This window comes from Sciurus carolinensis, chromosome 2 (genome assembly GCF_902686445.1).
Source record: "Sciurus carolinensis chromosome 2, mSciCar1.2, whole genome shotgun sequence".
Classification (NCBI taxonomy): Eukaryota; Metazoa; Chordata; class Mammalia; order Rodentia; family Sciuridae; genus Sciurus; species Sciurus carolinensis.
This window is the reverse complement of record NC_062214.1, coordinates 149,610,677-149,622,231: the sequence shown is the minus strand read 5'-3', so window position 1 is coordinate 149,622,231 and position 11,555 is coordinate 149,610,677. Positions and strand designations below refer to the sequence as shown.

General features: G+C 37.7%; 1 pseudogene; it reads left to right on the top strand.

The window, feature by feature from the left end:
- Positions 1 to 1,460: 1,460 nt before the first annotated feature.
- Positions 1,461 to 4,525, top strand: LOC124976594 (cleavage and polyadenylation specificity factor subunit 5-like; annotated as a pseudogene).
- The last annotated feature ends 7,030 nt before the right edge of the window (positions 4,526 to 11,555 follow it).

Here is an 11,555-nt window from a genome sequence, read left to right as displayed (position 1 = left end):
TGAAAGAAGAAATGGGTAAACAGATAAGTATAATACTTTTAAGATATTTTAATACAAATATGGGCAAAGTATGCCAGCTTAGGCTGGGTAAGAGTCCTGGGCATGCCTGGCCCTGGTGGCTGCTGGATATTATATGGCTTGAGGTTCTTCACCTCAAGCTAGTTTCAGTGTATATGCTACTACCGGAATCCCAGAGGAGGGAGTAACTCTTTCTGACTAGGTTGATATTTGAGCTGATTTAATACAAAAATTCACAGTTTATGAGAAGGGGTAATATGAATGAAGAGCAGAGCACATATGGGGACACTCAGACTTGGAACATCACCCACTTGACGGCTGATAGTTAATTTTTTGGTGTGGATAGATTAGATGTGTCTGAAGCAGTGGAATCATGTATGGCTAGAAAACTAGGCTATGACTGGAAATTTGAACTTGATCTCATGGGCAGCATATGGCTCTTTAGCATGCAAATGAAATGAAGACTGATAAACATAGGAGTGACCTTATGAGGGCATACTGAGGCCTAGCCACACAGATGTGGAGAGATGCTATCTTATTCCACTTGGAGGGTGCAATTCGGCCTTCAGAAGGGAAGATGTCGAGGGAAGATAGAGGAGTCCTCTCAAATTTTAACTTAACTTGGTAGCAAAAAGCTTTTCCTGGCCTCATGTTAAATCAATTTCAATGATAGAACTTTGGAGTTAATCAGCTCTAGCCCTAATTACCTAGGAAAGGACAGATCTTGTTCTGAAAGCATAATATAACACACAGGGAAGGTAGATTTCAGGGGAGGATGAATAAGCTTACTGATGCATAATGATTGTCCTTGTAGCTATCTTGTGCATGAATTACACTCTGAGTCCTCCCACTTCCCTCTTCATTTTTTAAAATGTGAATAATTTTATTTTATTTAGCTTTAAAATATTTTTCTTAATGAGCACACAATTGTTTTTGACCAACAGGCAAACATTTTATAAGGCTTTTCAAAACTATTGCATTTCTTCATTTCAATAGCAGTAGGAGTTTATTGGCCAGCTGTTGTTATTGTCTGATTTCCTTTTTTAATATATTTCTTTGCACAAATATTTCCCCTCATTTCAAGTAGCTGTGGGAGAATTAATTATTAAGGTGCCAGGTCTCTGGCCAACAGGTGGGCATATAACCTGAAGCTCAATGGAGCACACTCTTCCTGATATCTGGATATTTAGTAAAGTGAAACAAGGGGAGGGCACATTGAATATGATTGATTCCAACCACAGAGACCTGAAAAGACTCTCCATTGTTGTTTCTGCTTCCTATGTTCCCAGGTCTACTTGATTCCTGAGCTTCCCTAGTGTGGTTTTTCATCTTTTCTTTCAATGATTCAAGCTTTTTCATCAAAATACTTTCATAAAATTATCTGGGACATCACATTATCAAGACTTGTTTTTGCCTCTATTACACTCACCTGTTAATGGCAGATGGCTGCTGCTGAGTGGGATACACATATGTCCCCTGCCTCCTGTTTCTGCACCCTATTTCCAGAGCTTGCTGTGGTTCTACCTAATCATTCACAGGTAGGCTGGCCCCAGCAGGGGGTTCACCCAGTTTGTCAACAAATACATCCAGCAGACCAAGCCCCTCACCCTGGAGCACACCATCAACCTGTACCCTCTCAGCAATTATACTTTTGGTATAAAAAGCCCCTCTATGAGAAGGACGGTTCTGTTGCAGCCAGATTTTGGCACATGAGGGAGGCAGTTGATAAAATTGCAATGAGAAGAACTGTAGAAGAGGTTCTGATTATATATGAACACTGACTACCCCATGTGTTACTGCTTCAGTTGGGGACAACTTTCTTCAAATTACCTGGTGGTGAACTTAACGTAGGAGAAGATGAAGTTGAAGGACTAAATGCTTAATGACAGAGACACTGGGTCATCAAGATGGAGTCCTACAAGTTTGGGTCATTTATGACTGCATTGGTAACTGGTGGAGACTAAATTTTAAACCTCTTCAGTATCCCTTTTATAGTTTTGATATGAGGTGTCCCTCAAAAGCTCACCTATAAGAAAATGCAAGAAGGTTCAAAGGAAAAATGATTGGGTTTAAGAGTCTTAACCCAATCAGTGGTTTAATTCCCTGATGGGGATTAACTGAGTGGTAACTGAAGTGGTAGGGTGTGGCTGGAGGAGGTGGGAATTGGGGTGTAGTTTTGAGGTATATATTTTGTATCTGGAAAGTGGAGACTCTCTCTCTCTCTGCTTCCTGATCACAATGTGAGCTGTTTCCCTCTGCCACACTCTCCTGCCAGGTTCAGCCTCACCTGGAGCACCTAGGAATGGAACTGGCCTTCTATGGACTAAGACTTCTGAAACCATGAATCCTCAAATAAACTCTTCCTCCTCTACAGTTGTGCTGGTTGAGTCATTTAGTCACAGCAGCAAAAAAACTGACTAAAACAGAAATTGTTATCGAGAGTGGGGTCATTGCTGTGAATTAACTGACCATGTGTTTCAGATGATTTTGAACCTTTTTGGAATTGGTGGGAGGAATTTTGAAATGAATAGCAGTGAAATCGGGAAATGCTTTAGAGTGTTGTAAGCAGAGACTAATGGACAATTCTGGTGCAAGCTCAGAAGACCAGAATGGCAATAGGACCATGATCAGTGAAGACCTGGCTCAAGAGAGTTCAGAAAAGGAAGACTTTTTTGGAATTTTGAGTAGAGGCCATTCTTGTTATGTTCTGGCTGAGAAGTTGTCTGCATTTTGCCCATGTCCTGAGACTTTCTGTGAAACTTATTTTAGAAACTTCTTAATCTGGTGGAAGCATTCAGGAAGCATAGCATTCAGGAAGTGGCATGGGTATTGCTAGCAGCTTTGAGCCAAATTTATTGTGATAATCAGGAGCAGAAAGATTTGGAAAAAGTGAACTTGAAATACTGGAGTAAAACTAGGGTTAAGGAAGCTGCAGTTGTTAAAGACATTACTGCCATTAAAGAAATGCTAAAGACTTTGCCTAGAGACAATAAGAAAGATGGCTTAAGGGCATCTCGGGAGTTAGCAAGGCCACACCCATCTCAAGCTCAAGGGAGTAATGGTGAAAATTCTCTTGGGAAGAGACAAGTGGGGCATTCTTCTTGCACAAGGGCGGGTCTTGAAGTTTTGTCAACATGCTCAGTCACTCAGGCACTCAGAGGCTGCTGCAGCAAGGGTCTCTGGAAGTTTGGCTACTGCTCATGCCAACCACACGGTGCTGCTTCTGCAGGAATGCAAGATGCTGGAGTTAGGGTGTCATGGTGGCTTCCACCAAGATTTCAAAGGAAGGCCTGGGAGGCCAGGCAAAGTGCAGCAGGGTCAGAATCCCTGTGGGCACCCCCTGAGAAATCAAATTGTGGAAATGTGAAGAGGAAGCCAAAGCCACAGTGGAAACCCCCAAGATTAAGAAATGCCAGAAATGTGGGACATCTTTCTAGGAAAGTTGCGGAAATTAAGCAGAGACAAGCCAATGGAAAGGACACAGGGGTGGAGCTACGCAAACCCTTTGGGGAGAACATCCAGTGCTGTGTGCCCCAGATTCTGGACATGGAGCCATAGGACCTGTTTGTCTAGCTGAATTTTGGTCTTGTTTTGGTCCCATTCCGTTTTTCTATGCCCCTATTTTTATAAATGGAAATGTTTACTCAGTACCTTTATATGTTGGATATTTTAACTTTATAGGAGTTCACAATGTGAGATTACCTTGCACCTCAAAGACTTTGGACTTGAACTTTGAGCAATCTTGGACCTGTTTAGACTATGGCGACTCTTGGAAATAAACTAAATGTATTTTGCATTGTCAGATGAGTGTGAGCTTTTAGGGGCCAAGGGTGGAATGTTATGGTTTGGATGTGAGGTGTCCCCCAAAGGCTCATGTGTGAGACAATTCAAGAAGGTTCAGAGAAGAAACGATGGGGTTGTAAGAGTCTTAACCCAATCAGTGATTTAATTCCCTGATAGAGATTGACTTAGTGGTAACTGAATTGGTAGGGTGTAGCTGAGGAGATTGGATTTGGGGAGTGGATTTTGGAGTGTATATTTTATATCTGAAGAGTGGTGACTCTCTCTACTTCCTGATCACAATGTGAGTTGTTTCTCTCTGCCATACTATCCTACCATGATGTTCTGCCTCACCTGGAGCCCCAAGGAATGGAGCTGGTCTTCTGTGGATTAAGACCTCTGAAACTGTGAACCCTCAAATAAACCTTTCCTCCTAAAATTGTACTTCTCAGATTATTTTAGTCACAGTAACGAAAAAGCTGACTAAGATAATTCTTATATTCCTGCACAAAATACACAGCCTAAGGAACATATGAAGTTGTTTCTGGTTCAACTTCAAGGAAAGCATTGTATGCAATACCTAAAAATTACAAGTTGGTAGCTGCACCATTGCTCTAATTGTATGATAATGCACCAGGATATAGGCCCATCATTTTCTAGTCTCCTTCAACTGTTGCGCAGGTTCAATTTTATATACAACAGAATATGTGTGGCAGAGGAGAAGTAAAAGAAGCTGTCTCTGTGAGTCCAGCTATACACAGTGTAGAAGTATAAACATCTTAGTAACTTTTTTTTTGGCTTTATCCCTTTCCCAATTTCTAAGTTGTCACCTACTTTCTGTTGTTTGAATAATAAAGTTAATATGAGGAACTGGAGAGTCGTGTCAACAAATGTGACAGTGTTTACTTACTTTTGGTTCTAACTCATACTTGTTTGTATGACATTAAAGAAAGCAAACTTCAAAAAAGAGAATTGTTTTCCATTATTGAAAATCAAATATCACTATTAATTTTATTAAAGATTATTCAAAACTTTAAAAAAATAAAAATCTCCAATCTTGCTTTTAGTGAGGTATGGAACAATTTCTGTTTTCAAAAGAACAATTCTTTCTTAATAAGCTCATGTGGCTTTTCATATGAAGATGTGGAGAGTTGAGTGACAAAGTCTCAGTGATTTTGAGCTTCAAAAGTAGTACTGTTCAGTAGTTACAAATGCTGGCTCTCTGGTTCTCATATTAGGGTCATATACTGGCTCCACCATTAGCAGCAATACAACCTTGAATACTTTTCTCAGCATCTAAATTCCTCCATTTCTTCACCTACTGTTTTGGTTTGGATATGAAGTGTCCCCCCAAAAGTTCCTGTATTAATGTAGGAATATTCAGAGGTGAAATGATTAGATTATGGGAACTGTACCCTAATCAGTGGATTCATCCATCGATGGGCTAATAATTTGAATGAACTAACTGGATGGTAACTATAGGCAGTGGGGCTTGGCTGAGGAAGTAGGTCACTTGGGGTGTGCCTTTAGAGTTTATATTTTGTCCCTTGCACCTTTCTCTCTTTATTTCCCAGCTGTTGTGAACTGAGCAGCTTTCCTCTGCCACACCCTTCCACCACAATGTTCTTCCTCACCTTAAGCTCAGAACAATGGGAGTGGCCCACCATGGACTGAACTTCTGAAACAATGCAAACTAAGTTTTTCCTCCTCTAGTTGTACTTCTCAGGTATTTTGGTCACCATGACAAAGAGCTAACACAACTATAAAAAAGGCAGAGGGAAAATTCATGTGATGTGTTCAAAGCAGTGCTTAGTTCATAGTAAGAACTCAAACAGTGAATGTTAGCTGCATGCTTTAGTTGTGCTGCTATTCTATGTCAAAATTTAACCTTGAGCTTATTGTAAATAGAGACCTTAATTTATTCATTTTTATATTTCCATGTCTGAGTCTATGAAGTGCTGTTTTCTCATGGCTTCATGACATTGGGGATTTGTTTTTATAAGTGTGTTGTATTGAATTCATATTCATGGAGAAACCTGACAATAGTGACAACATTATTGAAAACTTGAAAGAGTCCAAATTCGCAAGTCTTTTCGTGATCTCTACAAGGTTGTATGGTTTTAAATGTTTATAAACTTATGAAATAATGTTTCATTTACATAACATTTTTTTCATTATATAATAGTTTTCTCAGCTAATTGTGTTAGAATATCTCAGTGGAACAATTAAGATGACCAGTGGTTCCTGACCTTGGCTGCATATTAGAACCACCTGGAGAGCTTTCAAGCAATGATTCTAGATCACTATTCCAGATTAATAAAATTAGATTCCTTGGGGATGTAACCTGGATATTAGTATTTTTTCCAAGTTTCCAGGTATACTCAGTACAGAATAATTGCTGTATGAACTCTGTTAGACAATTCCGGTAAGAAGTCAGAAGCTCTGAAACATATAGAAAGTTTTTTTCCTTCTGATTAAACATCCATAATTTTAAATTATTTAAATTTTGGCTGAATAATTTGACAATGATTTGCTTGTAATGTTAAAAACACCTTATAATAATAAAGCTCAGGGAAAACTCTGTTCTATTGTACTTCTGTTTTTCCTTTGATCCTGCAATTATAACTCTCTCAAATATGTGTGTGTGTGTGTGTGTGTGTGCGTGTGTGTGTATTTTAAGAGAAACTGGGATTGGGGGAGGTGCTTGAGAATTCACCTTAGTTTTGGAATTCATGATGTCTATGTGAATTCCTCAGCCTCTAAAAGGCCAGCATGTATGTATTATCCAATTCTTTCTTTGGTTACACAGTCTGTAAGTACAGATTAAATTTTGTAATCCTAATGAATTTTGTGTAAATGTAGGCTACCTCAAAATCCATGGGATTAAGACTTGAATTGGGGACAGACTGGTAACTTTTAATTGGTGTCTGCCATACACTGTTTTTGCACTATTTTCCTAGATTAAGTTCAAAGCCTTAACCACTTACCAACCTTTCAAATATTTGATTACAGCTATAATCTCACCTATAGGTTTTCTCTTCCCTAGAATAAACATGGGCAGTTCTATGCATAGTGCAGTTTTTTTGAAACTGCCATATGCTCGTATCTTAGTTATTAACAGTAACTGACATTAACCAGGTATCTACTCTGTGTTAGGAACTGTTCTCCATGCTTAATATGTACTAAATCATTTAGTCCCTACAGAAATCCTATTGAGAGAGAAGTTAACATTTTTATACATGAGGAAACTGACCACAGGTATGTTAATACATGTTTGTAAACCTGTCCTAGGTCATACATTTACTAATGGTGGTTCTCATATTAAAATTCTAGCAATTATCTTCAGCCTCAATCACTGTACCACAATGATTTGTATTCTATCTAGCAATAGATAATTGAATCTGTAAAAATGCAGCCAAGTTATTAACCCATTGAAGAATATAGGTGGGGAAAAGGAAAATTTTCTCAAATTAGTTAAAAAATAACTTTTTTTGGTCTGCTATATAAAGCAAGATTTGTTTTGTTTTGCCTGAACAATTTATGGAAATTTTTGCTATTATGTATTTTGAATATAGTGCCTGGTGCTATGAATTAAATAGACAATTTACAGAATCTTTTATGGTCCATGATATGATATCATATGTATACACTTTATAATCCTCTGGTGAGTCGTTAAAATTACTTATATAATACAAATTTCATTTTGATCTGGTTCATGTGTGTCATCTTTAAAAGGCAATGTTTCAAGAAGTGACATCTAATGTAAGAGTCCCCAGTGTTCATAATACCTGCAGGTTAATCTTTTCTTTAATGCCTTCGGTACTCACAGGCAATGAGGCGGGATAAATATATCAATCCCAGTACATCTGAAGTAACAGGCAGGGAAAAAGTCTGAGCTCAGTGGTGCAATGTGTTAGAGAAGCTAAGCCTACCAGAATGTGCACCACTGAATTTGGGCAGCTGGCCAATATTCAACACTGCCAGAGAAGTGCAATTTTATTTTAATCATCTGTTCTTATGTCAAGGCCAAGAGCGGCATTTATACCAGCTTAGACTTCCCCATCAGTTATAACAATATGTAGTATAGAGCTCTTAATTCAGGGAAGCTGAATTTGCATATTAGTAGGGCAGAAAAATGTATTTGTTCCTTTCATCTTAGGAAGGTGGGACATACAGATAAACACAGAAGTAAAGACTAGACATTTTAAAGTCATTCAGTTCTAAAATACATTAGCCTAAACAGACACATTTGAATCATGAGCTCAAAATACGGCAAAACAATGAGGTATTTGGAATCAGCAGTTTAAAGGAACACATTATCAGGGATTTTTTTTAAAAATAAAGATGACCTTCTTTGTGTGCAACCTACATTTTGAAGATTGAAACACAAAGATTTGCCATGTACTTAGCTTAAATAATAACAAAGGTGGCATCAAAAGGAAAAAAAAAAGGGGGGCTAAAACCATCAAATCTACTATTTTGATGGCACTAATCTATCATATCTTTCTACAACCTTTTGACTTTTCTAAATATGGTTATTTATATTTGTGTACATGTGCACCTAAGGGTGATAAAGTATAATTCAAAGAACAACTCTATCACAGCCTACAAAATCTGCCAGAGAATGTGATAAAAAAATTGACATTTTCTCATAATCTTTGCATAATTCCGTTCTCCCCACTCTGACATTCTATGTCACATGAATAGTTCAGATTTTTCATCTAAAGTCATCTTAATCTTCCTGTTCCATATTCTCAGGTTCTGAAAGAACTTTCTTCTAATAGCTCTTTTCCAAGTAATGCTATTCTCTTCTTTGATTTTTTTTCTGAGTCTAGGCTTTATTCAGAAATTTTTATAATATCACTGGTATCTGCTTATTGTGTCATCTTGTTTATTCTTTCTTTATTTATTATTGTAAACAAATGGGATACATGTTGTTTCTCTATTTGTACATGGAGTCAAGGCATACCATTTGTGTAATCATATGTTTACATAGGGCAATGTTGTTTGATTCATTCTGTTATTTTTTTCTCCTTCCCCCCACCCCTCCCACCCCTTTTCCCTCTATACAGTCCTTCCTTCCTCCATTCTTACCACCCTCTTTATCCCTAACCCTAACGCTAACCCCTCCCACACTCCATTATATGTCCTTATCCGCTTATCAACGAGATCATTCATCTTTTAGTTTTTGAGATTGGCTTATTTCACTTAGCATGATATTCTCCAATTTCATCCATTTGCCTGCAAATGCCATAATTTTATCATTCTTTATGATGGAGTAATATTCCATTGTATATATATGCCACAGTTTCTTAATCCATTCATCAATTGAAGGGCATCTAGGTTTTGTTCCACAATCTGGCTATGGTGAATTGAGCAACAATGAACATTGAAGTGGCTGTATCTCTCTAGTATTCTGATTTTAAGTCCTTTGGGTATAGGCCAAGGAGTAGGATAGCTGGGTCAAATAGTGGTTCCATTCCAAGCTTTCTGAGGAATCTCCACATTGCTTTCCAGAGTGGCTGCACTAATTTGCAACCCCCACCAGCAATGTATGAGTGTACCTTTTCCCCCACATCCTCGCCAACACCTATTGTTGCTTGTGTTCTTGATAATCGCCATTCTAATTGGGGTGAGATGAAATCTGAGGGTAGTTTTGATTTGCATTTCTCTTATTACTAGAGATGTTGAACATTTTTTCATATATCTGTTGATTGCTTGTACATATTCTTCTGTGAAGTGTCTGTTCATTTCCTTAGCCCATTTGTTGATTGGATTATTTGTATTCTTGGTGTAGAGCTTTTTGAGTTCTTTATATATTCTGGAGATTAGCGCTCTATCTGAAGTATGATTGGCAAAGATTTTCTCCCACTCTGTAGGCTCTCTCTTCGCATTGCTGATAGTTTCCTTTGCTGAGAGAAAGCTTTTTAGTTTGAATCTATCCCAGTTATTGATTCTTGCTTTTATTTCTTGTGCTATGGGAGTCCTGTTAAGGAAGTCTGATCCTAAGCCAACAAGTTGAAGGTTTGGACCTACTTTTTCTTCTATAAGATGCAGGGTCTCTGGTCTAATTCCAAGGTCCTTGATCCATTTTGAGTTGAGTTTTGTGGAGGGTGAGAGATAGGGGTTTAATTTCATTCTGTTGCATATGGTTCTCCAGTTTTCCCAGCACCATTTGTTGAAGAGGCTATCTTTTCTCCATTGTATATTTTTGGCCCCTTTGTCTAGTATGAGAAAATTGTATTTATTTGGGTTTGTGTCCATGTCCTCTATTCTGTACCATTGGTCTACCTGTCTATTTTGGTACCAATACCATGCCATTTTTGTTACTATTGCTTTGTAGTAGAGTTGAAGATCTGATATTGCAATACCCCCTCCTTCACTCTTTCTGCCAAGGATTGCTTTAGATATTCTGGGTTTTTTATTCTTCCAGATGAATTTCATAATTGCTTGCTCTATTTCTGTAAGGTACATCATTGGGATTTTAAATGGAATTGCATTGAATCTGTATAGCACTTTTGGTAGTACGGCCATTTTGACAATATTAATTCTGCCTATCCAAGAACATGGGAGATCGTTCTATCTTCCAAGGTTTTCTTTAATTTGGTTCCTTAGTGTTCTGCAGTTCTCATTGTAGAGGTCTTTTACCTTTTTTGTGAGATTGATTCCCAAGTATTTTATTTTTTTTGATGCTATTGTGAGTGGGGTAGTTTTCCTAATTTCTCTTTCTGAAGATTCATCACTTATGTATAAAAATGCATTGGATGTATGAGCATTGATCTTATAACCTGCTACTTTACTGAATTCACTTATGAGTTCTAAAAGTTTTCTGGTGGAATTTCCAGGTTCCTCTAAATATATAATCATGTCAACAGTGAACAGGGATAGTTTGAGTTCTTCTTTTCCAATTCGCATTCCTTTAATTTCTTTGGTTTGTCTAATTGCTCTGGCTAGAGTCTCAAGGACGATGTTGAATAGAAGTGGTGAATAGGGCATCCCTGCCTTGTTCCAATTTTTAGGGGGAATGCTTTCACTTTTTCACCATTTAGAATGAAATTGGCCATGGGCTTAGCGTAGATGGACTTTACAATGTTAAGAAATGTTCCCACTACCCCAATTTTTTGTACTGTTTTGAGCATGAAGGGATGCTGTATTTTATCGAATGCTTTTTCTGCATCTAATTAAATATTCATGTGATTCTTAACTTTAAGTCTGTTTATATGGTGAATGCCATTTATTGATTTCCAGATGTTGAACCAACCTTGTATCCCTGGGATAAAACCCACTTGATCATGGTGCACAATCTTTTTAATATATTTTTGTATGCGATTTGCTAAAATTTTGTTGAGAATTTTTGCATTGATGTTCCTTAAGGATATTGGTCTGAAATTTTCTTTCCTCGATGTGTCTCTGTCTGGTTTAGGTGTCAGGGTGATATTGGCTTCATAGAATGAGTTTGGGAGGGTTCCCTCCTCTTCTATTTCATGGAATACTTTGAGGAGTATTGGAATGAGCTCTTCTTTAAAGGTTTTGTAGAACTTGACTGAGAACCCATCTGGTCCCGGACTTTTTGTATTGGTAGGCTTTTGATGACCTCTTCTATTTCATTGCTTGAAATTGATTTATTTAAGTAGTGTATTTCCTCCTCGTTCAGTTTAGGTAATTCATATGTCTCTAGAAAGTTGTTGATATCTTCGAGGTTTTCTGTTTTGTTGGAGTATAGATTTTCAAAATAACTTCTAATTATGTTTTGTACT